At 42.7% G+C, this 14824-nt stretch overlaps 1 protein-coding gene across 1 annotated transcript in view; it reads left to right on the top strand.

Annotated features, from left to right (window-relative positions):
* The window catches only part of LOC308591485 (tigger transposable element-derived protein 1-like), a gene marked incomplete at its 3' end in the record, with an annotated part of 500687 nt that overhangs the window by 371461 nt on the left and 114402 nt on the right, over positions 1-14824 (top strand). The gene's annotated exons all lie outside the window — the stretch shown is intronic.

Raw genomic sequence — 14824 nt, 5'->3', positions numbered from 1 at the left:
AGCCCACACACTTCTGCACACTTCTAGATCACGGATGGGGCACCTGCAGGCCTCCAGCTGTGGTTGGACTCCAATTCCCATCAGCCCCAGCCAGCATGGTCAATGGTCAGGATAGTAGTTGACATTCAGCAACACTTGGAAGCAGGAGTGCCAACTTTGCCCCGTGACCATGGGTGCCCAGGGCTGTGGGTGCCATGGTCCTGGCCCCCAAATTTGTGGGCGCTTGGCCCCTTCATGGGGAATTTTGTAGGTGCTTGGGCACCCAGGGCCCCAGGGATTTGGCACCTATGCCTGAAAGGCCACAGGTTTCCACCACTGTTGCAGAAGAACTAGGGATGGATTATTCTCCCCAAGGAAACCCACCTGTCACCTTCATTACCTGTCCTTGGGTGCTTCTTTTTTGCCAGGTCTTTGTTTTTATTTTTTTTTTTATAAAATTTTTATTGGTTTTACGAAATTTTTTAAAAAACAAACAAACACTTAAGAAAACAAACATACACGTATAATTTCATAACATATTTTCATAAACCTCTTTTCTAAGACTTCCCCATACCCCCCCTTTCTGCATCCCAATGTCCATAATTTTATAGCAACTCCCAGTTGTTACTTTCCAGCCTTAATCATCTTAGTCATCTCTATATTCTAACCTTATGTCACTGTATCCCTTTGTTCCTCAAAACCAAAACACTCTAACATTCATTAAGTTTATAATAGTCCTTAAGATATCTTTTGAATTTTCTCCATTCTTCTTCCGCTGTCTCTTTTCCTTGATCACGGATTCTGCCTGTCATCTCTGCCAATGTCATATAGTCCATCACTTTCATCTGCCATTCTTCCAGAGTGGGTAGATCTTGTGTCTTCCAATACTTTGCGATGAGTATTCTTGCTGCTGTTGTAGCGTACATGAAAAAAGCTCTGTCCTTCTTTGGCACCAATTGGCCGACAATGCCCAAGAGAAAGGCCTCTGGTTTTTTAGAAAAAGTACATTTAAGTACCTTTTTCATTTCATTATAAATCATTTCCCAGAAAGCCTTAATCTTCGGGCATGTCCACCAAAGGTGGTAGAAGGTACCTTCAGTCTCTTTGCATTTCCAACATTTGTTATCGGGCAAATGATAAATTTTTGCCAGCTTGACTGGGGTCATGTACCACCTGTATACCATTTTCATAATGTTTTCCTTTAAGGCATTACATGCCGTAAATTTGATACCGGTGTTCCATAACCATTCCCAGTCGTCTGACATAATGTTATGACCAACATCCTGTGCCCACTTAATCATGGCTGATTTGACTGTTTCCTCCTCTGTATTCCACTTCAGCAGCAAGTTATACATTCTAGATAAATTCTTAGTGGTAGGTTCTAGCAATTCGGTTTCTAATTTTGATTTTTCCACCTGGAAGCCGACTTTCCTGTCCTGTTTAAAAAATTCCATTATTTGACGGTATTGAAACCAATTTTCCACTTTATGTTTCAATTTTTCCTGGCTTTGTAATTTAAACTTATCTCCATCCTGTTCTAAAATTTCCCAATACTTCGGCCATCCGACCTCCATATTGAGTTTTTTCACAGCATTAGCCTCCACTGGTGATACCCATCTAGGGGTTTTATTTTCCAAAAGATCTTTATATCTTATCCAGACATTAAACAATGCTTTTCTAACAATGTGATTTTTGAAGGCACTGTTAACTTTATCATACCAAAGATATGCATGCCAACCAAAAGCATTATTGAAACCTTCCAGATCCAAAATGTCTGTATTCTCGAGGAGCATCCATTCTTTGAGCCAGCAAAAGGCTGCTGCCTCATAGTACAATTTTAGGTCCGGCAGGGCAAAACCCCCTCTTTCTTTAGCATCTGTCAGTATTTTAAATTTAATTCGGGGCTTTTTGCCCTGCCAGACAAATTTCGAAATATCTTTATGCCACCTCTTAAAACATTCCATCTTGTCAATAATCTGCAAGGTCTGAAACAAAAATAGCATTCTAGGCAATACATTCATTTTAATTACTGCAATTCGGCCCAACATTGACAGTTTCAAATTTGACCATATTTCTAAGTCTTTTTTGATTTCTGACCAACATTTCTCATAGTTATCCTTATACAAATTCTGATTCTTGGATGTTAAATAAACCCCTAGATATTTGACCTTTTTGACCACAGTCAAACCTGTTTCCTCTTGAAATTTCTCCTTTTCCATATCTGTTAGGTTTTTCCCTAAAACTTTGGTTTTTAGCTTGTTCAACTTAAATCCAGCTACCTGGCCAAACTGTTGTATTATTTCTAATACCTTTTTCGTACTAGTGTTTGGCTCTTGCAAAGTCAATACTAAGTCATCTGCGAACGCTCTTAATTTGTAATGTTTAGCTCCGACCTGCACACCTTTAACCTGCTGGTCATTTCTTATCATATTCAGCAAAACCTCCAGAACTGTAATAAAGAGTAATGGGGAGATCGGGCACCCCTGTCGTGTTCCTTTTTCTATCTTAAGCTCCTCAGTCACCACATTATTTACAATCAGTTTGGCCTTTTGTTCAGAGTATATTGCAGCCATACCATTCTCAAAACCCGGACCTACCCCCATCCTATGCAGATTCTTCTTCATAAAACTCCAAGAAATATTGTCAAAGGCTTTCTCCGCGTCTACAAATATCAATACTGCTTTAGTGTTTATATTCACCTCTAGCTTTTCCAGAATGTCTATAACATTCCTTACATTGTCCGCCAGGTGTCTTTTAGGGAGAAAGCCTGCTTGGTCCTTATGAATCATCTCCATCAAAACTCTTTTAAGTCTTTTTGCCAAAATGTCTGCAAAGATTTTGTAATCCACATTGAGCAATGATATTGGGCGGTAGTTCTTGAGTTGGGTCTTTTCAGTCTCTGACTTTGGTATGAGTGAAATGTAAGCCTCTTTCCACGATTCGGGTGCCCTTTTTCCCTCAAGGATCTCATTGCAAACTTCTCTTAATGGTTGAATCAACCATTCCTTCAGCGATTTGTAGTATCTAGAAGTCAATCCATCTGGTCCCGGAGATTTGCCCAGTTGCATATTCTGAATGGCAGCCTCTATCTCTTGTTCTGAGATTCTCTGATTCAAGTCCATCTTACTTTGCTGAGAGATGTTTTGTAATCCATATCTTCCAAGGAATTTGTCTGTATCTTCTTCATTTTGCGGGCCTTGAGTATAGAGTTTTTTAAAATAACTTAAAAAGCAATTTCTAATTTCATTGGGTTTAGATATGTTCTTTCCATCCACCTCTAGGCTTGTAACTGTATTTAGTTTCTGCCTTTTCTTCAATTGCCAAGCCAAAAGTTTACCACATTTATTTGCTGATTCAAAAGTTTTTTGCTTCATTTGCTTTATCTTCCATTCAATCTCTTGGTTCATCAATTCCATATATTGGGTTTGATATAACTTGATCTCTCTTAAAATGTCCTGAGACTTTGGTTTTGTTCTTAATTTCCTCTCTCCTTCTTTTATCATTTCCAAGATCTTCTCTTTTTTCTCATTTTGTTTTTTCCTCTTTATTGAGTTTTGTTGAATCAAAAGTCCTCTCATAACCGCTTTACTTGCATCCCAGATCACTCTTTTCTCGACGTCGGTCCTCAAGTTTATTTCAAAATAGTCTTTTAGGGTCTTTTGGGCCTTCGTGAGAATCTCCTTATCTCGAAAGAGGGTGTCATTCATTCTCCATCTAAATTGACCAGTTATTGTAGGTTTCATCTCCATCTTCACGGCGTTATGGTCGGAGCAAGTTTTTGGGCAGATTTCCACTTTCTTAATCTTTGGAGCCAGTCCACTAGTGACCCAAATTTGGTCAATTCTGGTCCAGGTCATCATTGCTTGGGAGAAAAAGGTTCCCTCTCTCTCCAGAGGGTTCCTTGTTCTCCAAATGTCTATCAAGTCCATATTTTCTGTCATTTCGAAAAAAGTCTTAGGGAGTCTCCCTTCTTTAGTGACTGTTAATCTTTGTGCCTTGTCCATATTAGTGGAGACCACGCCATTCATGTCTCCCATGATTATCATATTGTAATCCAAATAGTCCGTCAAGGTTTCATGAAGTCTCTTAAAGAAGTCAGATTTGCCTTCATTTGGTGCATAAATTCCAACAACTAAGAATTTTTCTCCATGTACTTGTATCTCCACAGCCAGATATCTCCCTTGTTCGTCTTTGAATATCATTTTTGGAGCCCATTTCTCCTTCACATATATTACAACTCCTCTCTTCTTAACTTTATCTGATGAGATAAATTCTTGTCCTAGCCTTTTATTTGAAAGTAATCTCCTATGGGCTCTGGTTATGTGAGTTTCTTGTAAGCATATCAAGTCCAATTGTTCTTTATTCAATATATGAAATACTTGTCTTCTCTTCAAAGGCCCATTGAGCCCATTACAATTCCAACTAAGGAATTGCAGAGCCATCTTGTTATTTTCTTAAGACTCCTCCAACAGCTCCAAGTTGTTGCTCTTCTTCTGATGGTAATGATTTTTGTCCAGGTAAGAGGTTCAAGATGTCCAATGCTCTCCTCTGTTCTGCAAGTACGTCCACAGTCCCCTTCTGTAAATCCTCCTGGTATCTTGCCAAAAATTTGTCTTTGTCTTGAATTGTCTTTATTTTCACTTTCTTTGCCTTGTAGTCAAATGACAGTCCTTGTGGGAACTCCCACCTAAAACGAATAGTGTTCTTCTTTAGCAAGAGAACCAGGTCCTTGTAAAAGTTTCTTAAATCCAAAATGTATTTTGGGATGTCTTTAAAGATCTGTACAGCTGAGTCTCCAATTTGCAGGGCCTTTTCGAAGTGTAATCCTAATATTTTGTCTCTTTCCTCCTTGGATCTGAGTGTAATCAAGCAGTCTCTCGGTGTCTTTCTATCTTGCTTTTTACCCAATCTGAAGGCAGTCGTAATTTTAAATTCGTCTTCCTCAAGGTCCCAACAATTCACAAACTCCCGTGTCAAGTATTCCACAAGATTGTCTCTTTCATTCTCCGGAATCAGTCTTAATTTTAAATTTCTCTCTTTCCTCTGTAAGTCCCACAAGGCCAATGTTGCATCATGCTCATAGACCTTCTTGGCAAGTGGCTCTAATTTCTCCTGCGTCTCTCCAGCTGTGGCTTTGGCCTCTTCGGCAATTTGACGCGTGGTGGCATTTTCCTCGACCAATTTATTTATAGATTCTGTATTCTGGTTTAATCTTGTTGATATTTCTGTTAGTTTTTGTGTGTTCTCTGAAGTCTGTTTTGTCAAAGACTCCAGAGTCTGGTTTATCTTAAGCAAAGCTTCTGTCACAGCTTCCATGGAAACGGCTGCTCCTTTGTCCTGTCCTGTTGTTCCAGCTAGTCCGGCTGTTACACCTAAGATCGAACCTCTTCTCTTTGCTTGTTGCAGCTGCAGCTGTTGCTGTTGTTGTTGCTTGGTCTTGGCTCTTGTAGTTATCTCTTCTTGTGGCCCACTCATGTCAAGGTCAATTCCCACGGGATTTATTCTCCCTTGGAAAATTCCCCTGTCTTAAGCCGTGCCGAACTTTACTTTATCCTCTAGAGGGAGCAAATCAAAATGGCCATAGAACAAAATTTCCAAGTACCAAAACAAAGGAGACAGTCCAAAAAGTGGGAAAAAGGGGAAATTAACACAGTCCAAGCCAATGTTACTAAATCAAATTGCCACAGTTGCCCAATTTATATTGTTTCTTCTTGTGATACAATAGTCAGGCAGTGTAAAGACTTTGTATCAAAATGTCACTTCACAGGGAAAAGTCAGTTCAGTGTACTAAGAAGGCAGACCGTTTCGTAAAATCAAACAGATGAGACAGCAGATGTTTTTTTTCCTCCAAATAAGTCATGCAGTTAATGGTCAAATTCGCCTCCCCTCTGCCCTGCTTGCTAGAGGGGAGATCAAAGGTTTAAATGTCCGGTTTAGCTGATCAAAAGACAGATTTAAACGGATGCAGGTTTAACGTTCCGTTGCTTTCGCTTTCATGCAGTCGGGGGGAGGCAGACTTCCTTTGTTTAAATCTCCCCCGTTTTTAGCCCAATTTTTAAAAGTAAAAGAGTCCCAGTTATTTTTCAGTTCTTACTCACGGGGAATCAGTCCGAATTTCTTTTCAGGAAGGAATCGGCGCTCTCCGCTTATGGCGACGCGGCTTCACTTCGCAGGCTGGGTAGCGACTCTCAGCACCGCGCTCACTCCCGATGTCGATCCGTAGCCTTTAAAAAGGCTCTTTCACGGTACCGGGGGGCGCAAAGGTGCCCACCGAGTCTCCTTGTTCTCAGGCTTCTGCGCCTGGGATTTTAGGGGTCCCCCGCTTGCCGTAGCGGGTAAGACCCGAACTTGCGAAGCAGTCCTTCTCCGGAGCTCGGAGCTAGGACCGCCATTAAGCGCTGGCACCGACCGGAAGTCCTCCAGGTCTTTGTTTTTAAATTACCTGTGGCCTCCTTCAGGGAGTGGGATGTTTTTGTCCTGCCTTTTCATAAATTTGAAAGTTTCTTTAGCTTTTACTTTGTTTTAGTTTTATGGTATGTGCTATTTTTGTAAGTTGCTTTTGAGTTACTTTTTAAAAAGTGGCCAATAAAATCAATAAATAATTATGGTAATTACTATTTCAGAATCACTGCTCCATTTGCTCCATTTGGAGCAAATGCTCTATCCTCAAGTAACGGCACTGTTAGGAAATTGTGGAAGAAGGGAGGCATCTCTATGGAGAGAAATCAGCATAGCTGTTCCCAAGAATCACAGTTACAATACAACACTGCCAGACTTGGGATAGGGCCATCCTTGTGTGTTTATTTGTTTGCCTGTAGTTACTTTAAAAATGTTTATGCTGCCCTTCAATTGCAGAAATAAAAAGAAAAATATTCTCAGGGCAGCTTACACACACACAAAGTAAACATAGTAACCGTTGTTGGCATCTGTCTGTCTCGAGAGACAATGGAGTGCACCTCTGTGGATTAAGTCAAACCGCTGCATTAGCAGCACTTAAGTCAGGGGTAGGCAACCTAAGGCCCACGAGCCATCCCCGAACCAAGCCGCCCGCTCGGCGAGTCCTTGCACACTGCACTAAACTGGTGCGGCTTAGCGCAGTAACTCACTTCCACCTTGCTGGAAATTGTGCCTGCGCAGATGCCAGAAATCATGGGCGCGCTTGCTCACACATGCGCACAATCTGGCCCACAGAGGGATCTCTGCTGGAGTGAACCAGCCCTTGCGAGGTAAACCTTGCCGACCCCTGACTTAAGTGAACTACCCAGGGGGCAAGCATGGGCAGTGAGTATGGAGGTCCTGGGCTGCAATACCTGGCTCACTGATGTGGTCCAAAGGAAAGCAGAGCGATACATTTGGCACCAGCTTGGCTGCAGGGGTTGCTGGACAGAGGCATACAAGGTGCCATCCAACAGTCTTAAGGATTTCACTCTGGATTTGTGTAAGGTTTAGCATTTTCTTCTCCTGAAGATATCCCACAAGGCAGCGGAGGTTTAGGATCAGAGTTTCCCTTCTCCTAGATGGGCTACCTTCCTAGATTAATGAGCCTCATGTGCCCCTCACTTCCCTCTACAGCACATTCAGAAACTGTCTTCTTGACCACTGAACCCATTATTGGCCTCATCCACTCAACCCACCAGAGCCTGTCTTTGCATGCAGGGGAAGTCCCTGACTCGCCAAGTGTTTTGAGACCAATTGGCTACCTTCACCTGATTTTGCCAGCTAGTCAAAGCCATTCTTGGGGTGTGGCCACTCTCCCACGCTGACAGCTTTTAGGAGGCACAGGTGAGAGCAGAATGCAATGCGGTGACCAAAGTTGGACAAACTACCCCAGAAGGAGCACAACATGTCCTCCACCAGAAGTACTACCCCTCCCCAAACAACAAAATCCAAACATAGTCCAGAGGGTGACTTTAATTCCTTCTGGAATAGTTATGTCATGTCAGTATGAATGGGCAAATATGTTGATTTCAGTTTCTCTTAGTGTCTCATTTTTCAAACCTTCAGTTCAGTTCTCCACATTTCCACATCAATTTGCTTAAAAAAAACAAAAACAAAAAGTCCTAATGAAAACCCATCAGCAGTTTAGTTCAACTTTCTCCTACTATATACATTTTTTTGGGATTGCAATCTTGCCTAATGGAATATTTGGCAAGTAATTTCCCCTAGTATGATGCATCTTCATGTGTTATTTTCAGCAATATGTGCATTTTTACACACACTTTCCCCCAGTACATGCATTTTCACACCTCCTCCCAAAATATGGCGAAGAGTGAAGTCTAAAAGAAAGCTGCATTTTGGTGTGCATATTGTTTTCAGAAGTTATCTACATCTTTAAATGAGATCTGAAGTGAATTCCTCTCCCTGCTCCATCCCTTCATAGTCTTCATCCAACATAGTTCTTGAGCTATTCCCGTGTTTTTAGCAGACATCTGTCTGTCTGTCTCTCTTTCACACACACACATTCTCAAGCTCAAACCGCAATCCAATAGTGGTCCAATTTGTGCTATAAAATGTTTGCCCTTGTTCCACTTAATTTGAGTGAAGGGTAAAGAATAAAAACAAGCCAAATTCAGCTTTGAATCAGAGAGTAGGAAACAACAAAGGGTAGGAAAATCAGTGTCAATAATGCATTTAAAAAATAACACCTGCCTAACCAATCTGTGCGCCTTCAAGGCAGTGGGCAACAGTGACACATCTCATGCCCTGGGGCAATCTAACCCAAATCAAGAGTTTTTGGTGTGCGTTTTTTTTTACTTCACTGATTTCAGCATAAGAAGAATGTTAAGTACATGTTTTCCCCTCTCATGAAAATCAATGGGATTTCAAACTTGAAGTTCGGCAACATCTGGAGGACCAAAGATTCCCTACTCCCATTCTGCATAGTTCCTAGAATGCATATGCATGAAATGGGAGATAAATGTGGGTTCTCAGGATTTACCTACAATTACAGTGTAAACAGAACCAGGGTTAGCCAAAGCTATTGCAGAGGAACTGTTCACACTAACATGCCTCCACACAGACACACAAGAGAGAACCCCAAACACAACCAGCTATGCACTGTCTTACACAACTGTGCTTCAGATATACACTGTTAAGGTTTTGCCAGGCCCATTGTTGAGACAAATTTCACACCTTGTACATGGAAGAATTATATTTGTGCACAGGCAGTGCAGCAGACTGACACACAGTCTGCCATCATGATGCTGTGCACATCGGGACACACATCTGCACACTGGAGATGGAGATGGAGCAGAAATTCAGTTCAGTTCACATTTAAAGGCACATCTAATTGGTGCTTTCCAAAACAGTATGAGAACCAAAAACGCAGGCAGTGTTTGAAATATGCACTTATCTGAATTTTGCAATGCAGTTCTCCATCCACGTAATGTGTACAAAACGTATATATTAGGGTAAAGTGTGCAAAAGAGAGAGTGAGAGCATATATTAATGACAATAATATACAAAAATGCATCACAGCCGGGAACATTGTTTTGCAAAAGTATTTGGCAAAAATGGCATACACAAAATGGGAGAAATTAGCAGGTAAATTTTCATGAAGACATAAAAAAAAACACCCCACAACCTTATGTAGCAATGTGGATAATTGAATTTCAGCTTGGGAAAATGAGAAAGAAAGAGAAACTGAAAACACCAGACCCACTCCTCCCTACTGCATAAAATAGACAATATTGTTGTGTATAGAGACAGAGGTCACACCTTGCTTCTTCAAAACCCCACAAAACTTAACCCACCCCACCCCCACAAAACCAACCCCTGCTTTAACAGAGGTTTTATGAAAACTCACCAGCAGACAGGTTAATTCTCTTAGCAGAAGATGACACTCAACCAAGATAGATGTCCCATGCCCCAAAGGTTGCCGAGCTTGGTGGGTGAGACATATACAGGACCAGCAGGGCAGGATGAGTGTCGCAGACCCGGCTCTCCTTTGGGACCAGAGGAAAAGCTGTAGGCAAGGCACCAGAGAGCTTTTTAAACCTCTGTGTCTCTCTTCTTTCCACGTGATTGAATTACTGTATTAATAAAAACCTCCCAGATGTTTTGCCCTGGAGCATCCTGATCGCTTTCCCTTACTGGAGAAAGTAGGTTTAGCCTGGAGCAGCTGGAAGGATTCTTTTCTCTCCTGAAGGCTCAAGACTTTGGAGTGGGGAGCGGGTTTGATCTTCAGTGCATTAAGGAGGGGGTGCCCCAGAAAACCCTTCTCTCCCCCCCAATAGTTGTTTCCCCTGAAGAATTTGATCCTCTCTCTCCCCCTCTCCCTCTCTCTCTTTCTGCGGAGCTTCTGGGTGGAAAAGTGTGGGCAGCCTTAGTTAATGTAATATCAGCCGCCCCCTCAAGGTAAGAAAAGTCCTCAATTGGATTTCACCAAAAAAGGGCTTAATCTTGAATCAGTCTGGACCACGTTGTGCCTAATGGGGCTTGACAGCACTTGAAGCAGTTGCAGGCAAGGGAGAAAGGGGATATAGAAAACAATCTGGCTGTGTTTGCTTTTGCTTGGGTGGGGTGGGGGTGAGGAGTCGGTAAGGAGAATCTGGTGCCTTCAGTTGGTGGCATTGATCACCCCGAGACCTGAGGTGCTTTAAACTTTGAAGAGAGGCTGGATCAGACCAGAGGAAAGACAATTCTTTTCGGGTGGTGAAATCTAAACATCTCCTGCTTTCTTTCTGACCTCCAGTAGTGCTGCTACTTAAAAGACTCGACAGCAGGGCACAGGCACATTGCACCAATTTGCAAAATATTTGTATATGGATATAAATGGCTTTGGGCAAATTAAGGTGGCAAATGTCTGGGGTCCCACCAGCACTCAGTTCTTCAACGCATTCAGCCACCCTATAAGGGAAGAGCCCCTCCACACCTCCTTTCCGTTGTGTGGGGATTGTTTGGTTTTATTGCATAATTATTGATATTTTCAATATATTGCTTATGACTGCTTTGGTTTTATATATATATATGTTTTCTAGTTATGCAACTCTTACCATGCTGCAAGCCACCTTGAGCATTGTTTTAACTATGAAAAGGTAGCGTATAAATAGACATTGGTGTTGTTTAGTACTTAACCATGTTAGCCTACCTTCGCTTTGCTTATTGGGTAGGTTTCTCTCTCGAGAGGGTGGGGAGCTTTATTTATTTGGCATACAGAAAACAGGCAGATAGCACCCCAGGAGATGGTGTCATCGTTCCTGCTGTGAAACCAGTGGTTGTGTTTCATCCCTGCCTTTCCCTGCCTCACTGCACCACTGGAGAAAGTAGGACATTTTTGCAATGCTTGCTACATTTACAAATGCAAAAGCAGATAGGGAGAGACACAGCAGGCACTCTTAAAGGAGGTGGACAGAGAAGTGGTGTTCGCGAATAGTTGAGTTGCCCAAATCAACAAATCCCTTTCACACAAACACTTATACATGTGCAGAGGCATGTTTCACCTGCATTCAATGTAACACATGAGCAGCCTCTAGAGAACATAAGGAGAGCCTGCTGGATGAGAACATATGAATATAGGAACATAAGAAGACTCTGCTGGATCAGGCCAATGGCCCATCTAGTCCAACATCTGGTTCTCACAATGGCCAACCAGGTGTCCATGAGAAGCCTGTAAGCAGGACTTGAGAACAGGAGCAGTTCCTTCCCCTGCAGTTTCCAGAAGCTCATATTCAGAAGAATTACTACATCTGATTGTGGAGGCAGAACATAGCCATCATGGCTAGCAGTTATTGACTGCCTCCATGAATTTGTCTAATCTTTTAAAACCACCATTGGTTATCGATGCCTTCCATCATTTAATAATGTGCTCCCATAGTTAACTCCCATCAACCCCAGCCAGTATGGCCAGTGCTCAGGACTGATGGGAGATGTAGCTCAGCAGTACCTGCCAACGTTTCCCACCCAGCTCTAACTAAGTCTCTGCACACATTGGCAGCTTGAAATGCTGTGAGATTGTTTACCCTCCAACTGTGTTTCAAGTCACAATCTTACCTTGCTGTACATACTGGAGATGGGCAGGGATGTCTTCACCTGAAGCCCATTACCTGATTTGTTTCCTTGCCCTGAACTCCAGTTCACTGAAGCTGTCGCTTGTGCATGTGCTGTTATCTGAGCATGTGCCATTGGTGCCTGGAATGCACACACATCAGCTTCCATTTTCAGATCAAATGGAAACTGGTTGGAGGGGAAAGGGCATCCAGTAGAAGTGTTTCTCAAGAAGCTATATAGGACATCTTTGAATTGTGGCAAAACCCTTGGTTACTTGGCTTCCAGCACCAGTGGTGGAAGTGAACTAGAGACAGAGTAAGTAGGAATGTGTACACAGCCCAAGGATATCTTCACCAAGGGTGCATGCACTCCTGGGAAATAATCACATTTGTTTCCCTGGTTGCAATGTATGTCCTTCTGTCCTGTTTTCTAACATTTCTTTCATACTCCAGTGCTTGTTGTTTTACAGAACCGGAGCATTTTGACCAATATGCCACATGTTGTGCTATATTTCATTTGCACCAGTGGGCGTGGTGTGACATCATTGGACAACATCGCTGTTCCCCCACCCTTTCATAGATGTGTACTCCTGTTCCCCCAGGATCCCCCCATGAAAACAGCAGGAATGAATGGTCTGCCAATATACTGGTCCAAATTCTGTCACTATCCCCCTTGTTTTTCAGGTTAAGGGAGCTGCACACAGGGTTTTTCCTGGAATCAAATAACACAGGAATGAGTCTTCAGCATTGGCTTCCCAGAAGTGGCTTTTATGTCCTGTGAAAGCTCAAAAATACTATAGAAATTAACAGCTAGGGAAATGTCGGGGAAGTGGACCAAACAGCTGTGTGAAGTCAGCCCAAATGACAATGCCCAGGATTCTTTGGGAGAAGGCATGGCAAGTAGTGGAGAGAGAAAGAAAAAATGGAATGAATTTTAGTATGAGCCTAATTTTCTGCAAATCACACCTTTTGCCTTGTAAGGATTAACAACCTCCTTTGCTCCGCAGCCATGATGGAAGGTGCCCAAACCATTTCGAAGCCTTCAGCGGCGATGTTTTCAAGCTGAAATATGAAGTGAAAATCACAGCAGAGAATGAGGTCCAGAAACTATTGCAGTCTAGGAAGACCTGGTGTACTGCTTTGCAAACATTAGCTGACATGGGCGATAAATTCAACGAGCTCTTGGCTGGAAAGGCAGCAGCTGTTTAAACACAGAAGCTATGGGTTGAAAGAAGCCTTAAAACTCGTGCATAGATAGGTTAGCTTTTCTTTTCTTTCTTTAACAGAGGCACAGCCTAAGGATAAGTGTTGCCTTTGGGTGGGATCAATGAGGGGCGGAAAATGTGCAGAAGGCAGGGAGCCCAAGCAAGAGGTGGAGCTAATCATTCCAGTCTTGTCCTCCTCCTCATCGCTGCTAACGTTTATGAGGTTACGCTGAGACTATGGAGGGAGGAAGCTGCCAGCCCAGGGCCATTTGTCATGAAGAAGGCAGGCAGGTGGAGGCTGGCTGAGGGCAGATTCAGGTTGGGGGGGCAGTGCCCCACTTGCCCTAACAGATCAGCCTCCACTGGGTACCTTGGGTTTCAAAACAAGCAAGCTTATACTCTGCCTTTTCATCATTACTTTAAAACCTTTGCTCCCACCCCTTTAAAAAACAAAACAAAACCAGCAGCAGATTTGCAATTACACAGCACTCTTCATTTTTGCTCTTTGCTCTTGTCTAGTTTGAAAGCCTGCAAAGAGAGCCTGATGGGCAGGGAAGAGAGAGAGAGAGAGAGAGAGAGAGAGAGAGAGAGAGAGAGAGAGCTCTGCCCACTCTCACTGGCCCTTAGTATCTGTTGGGTATGCCAACTGGGGTTGATGGATGTTGGGAGTCCAACAGCATATAGAGGGTACTGACTTGGTTACTCCCAGCATACCCAAGTTGCAGAGGTTCTCCAAGGCCTGTGCAATCATTCCCTGTTCCATACTCTACAGTGCTTTACAGACAAATAGAGGAGCATGCTTGCAGACTCTTGATTGTGGCAGGACAGACATTTGGGGTGGATGTCCAGGACCTCATTCAGCAGAATGTGCACAAGGACTCCCAAATGCAGCAGGGATGCTTTACTAATATTAGCCCAAACCAATCACAACCATCTCAGGCCCTGTGCTTGGCTGGGGATCCCTTTTTGGTGCTTTTGCCTCCAGCTGCCGCCCAATTGGCATTGACCCATAATAGGGCATTCTTGGTGGTGGCTCCCTGTTTGTGGAATACTCTTCCTGGTGAGGTGCATCTGCCTCACTCATTACTGACTTTCAGGAGAAAATAAAAAACAAAAACTGGACATGAAAACTGTGCAATTAACAGCTCTGAGGGTGTGTGATTTTAATTTGGGAGGGGTTCAATTGTCTTAATTTAAATCTAGGACCTGTTGCATGCAAAGCAGATATTCTGCCAAAGAGCCATGGCCTTACTCCAAGCACTACTAACCTACCGTAATCTCTACCCCAGTATCTCCAAGTGAGAGCTTGCCCATACCATTTCAGCTTGTGTCAAAATTTCTATTTTTTAAAAAAGCATTTATAGACTCTGAATTCTGCATACCCCACTCACTCTCAAAAGCAGTTGTATAGATCAAATTATTCACAAAAGAATCCAGATTCTTCTTCTTCTTCTGAATGTTAGAAGAAACTTTTGGTGGATGAGTGGAAACTTTTATTGTTGCAGAAGTTCTGGCTGGGGAGGTTTGGGTTGCAGGGAGAGCCAATTTTGGCTGCTGTGGCATAATGTGAAAATTTAAGATTGGGAACATCTGTCATTTTAGGCTCTCCAACTTTGAGAGAATCATTTTTTTTTAAGCATTTAGGTCATCTTG

This window comes from Podarcis bocagei (genome assembly GCF_964188305.1).
Source record: "Podarcis bocagei genome assembly, chromosome: 7".
Classification (NCBI taxonomy): domain Eukaryota; kingdom Metazoa; phylum Chordata; class Lepidosauria; order Squamata; family Lacertidae; genus Podarcis; species Podarcis bocagei.
This window is presented reverse-complemented; position numbering and strand designations above follow the sequence as displayed.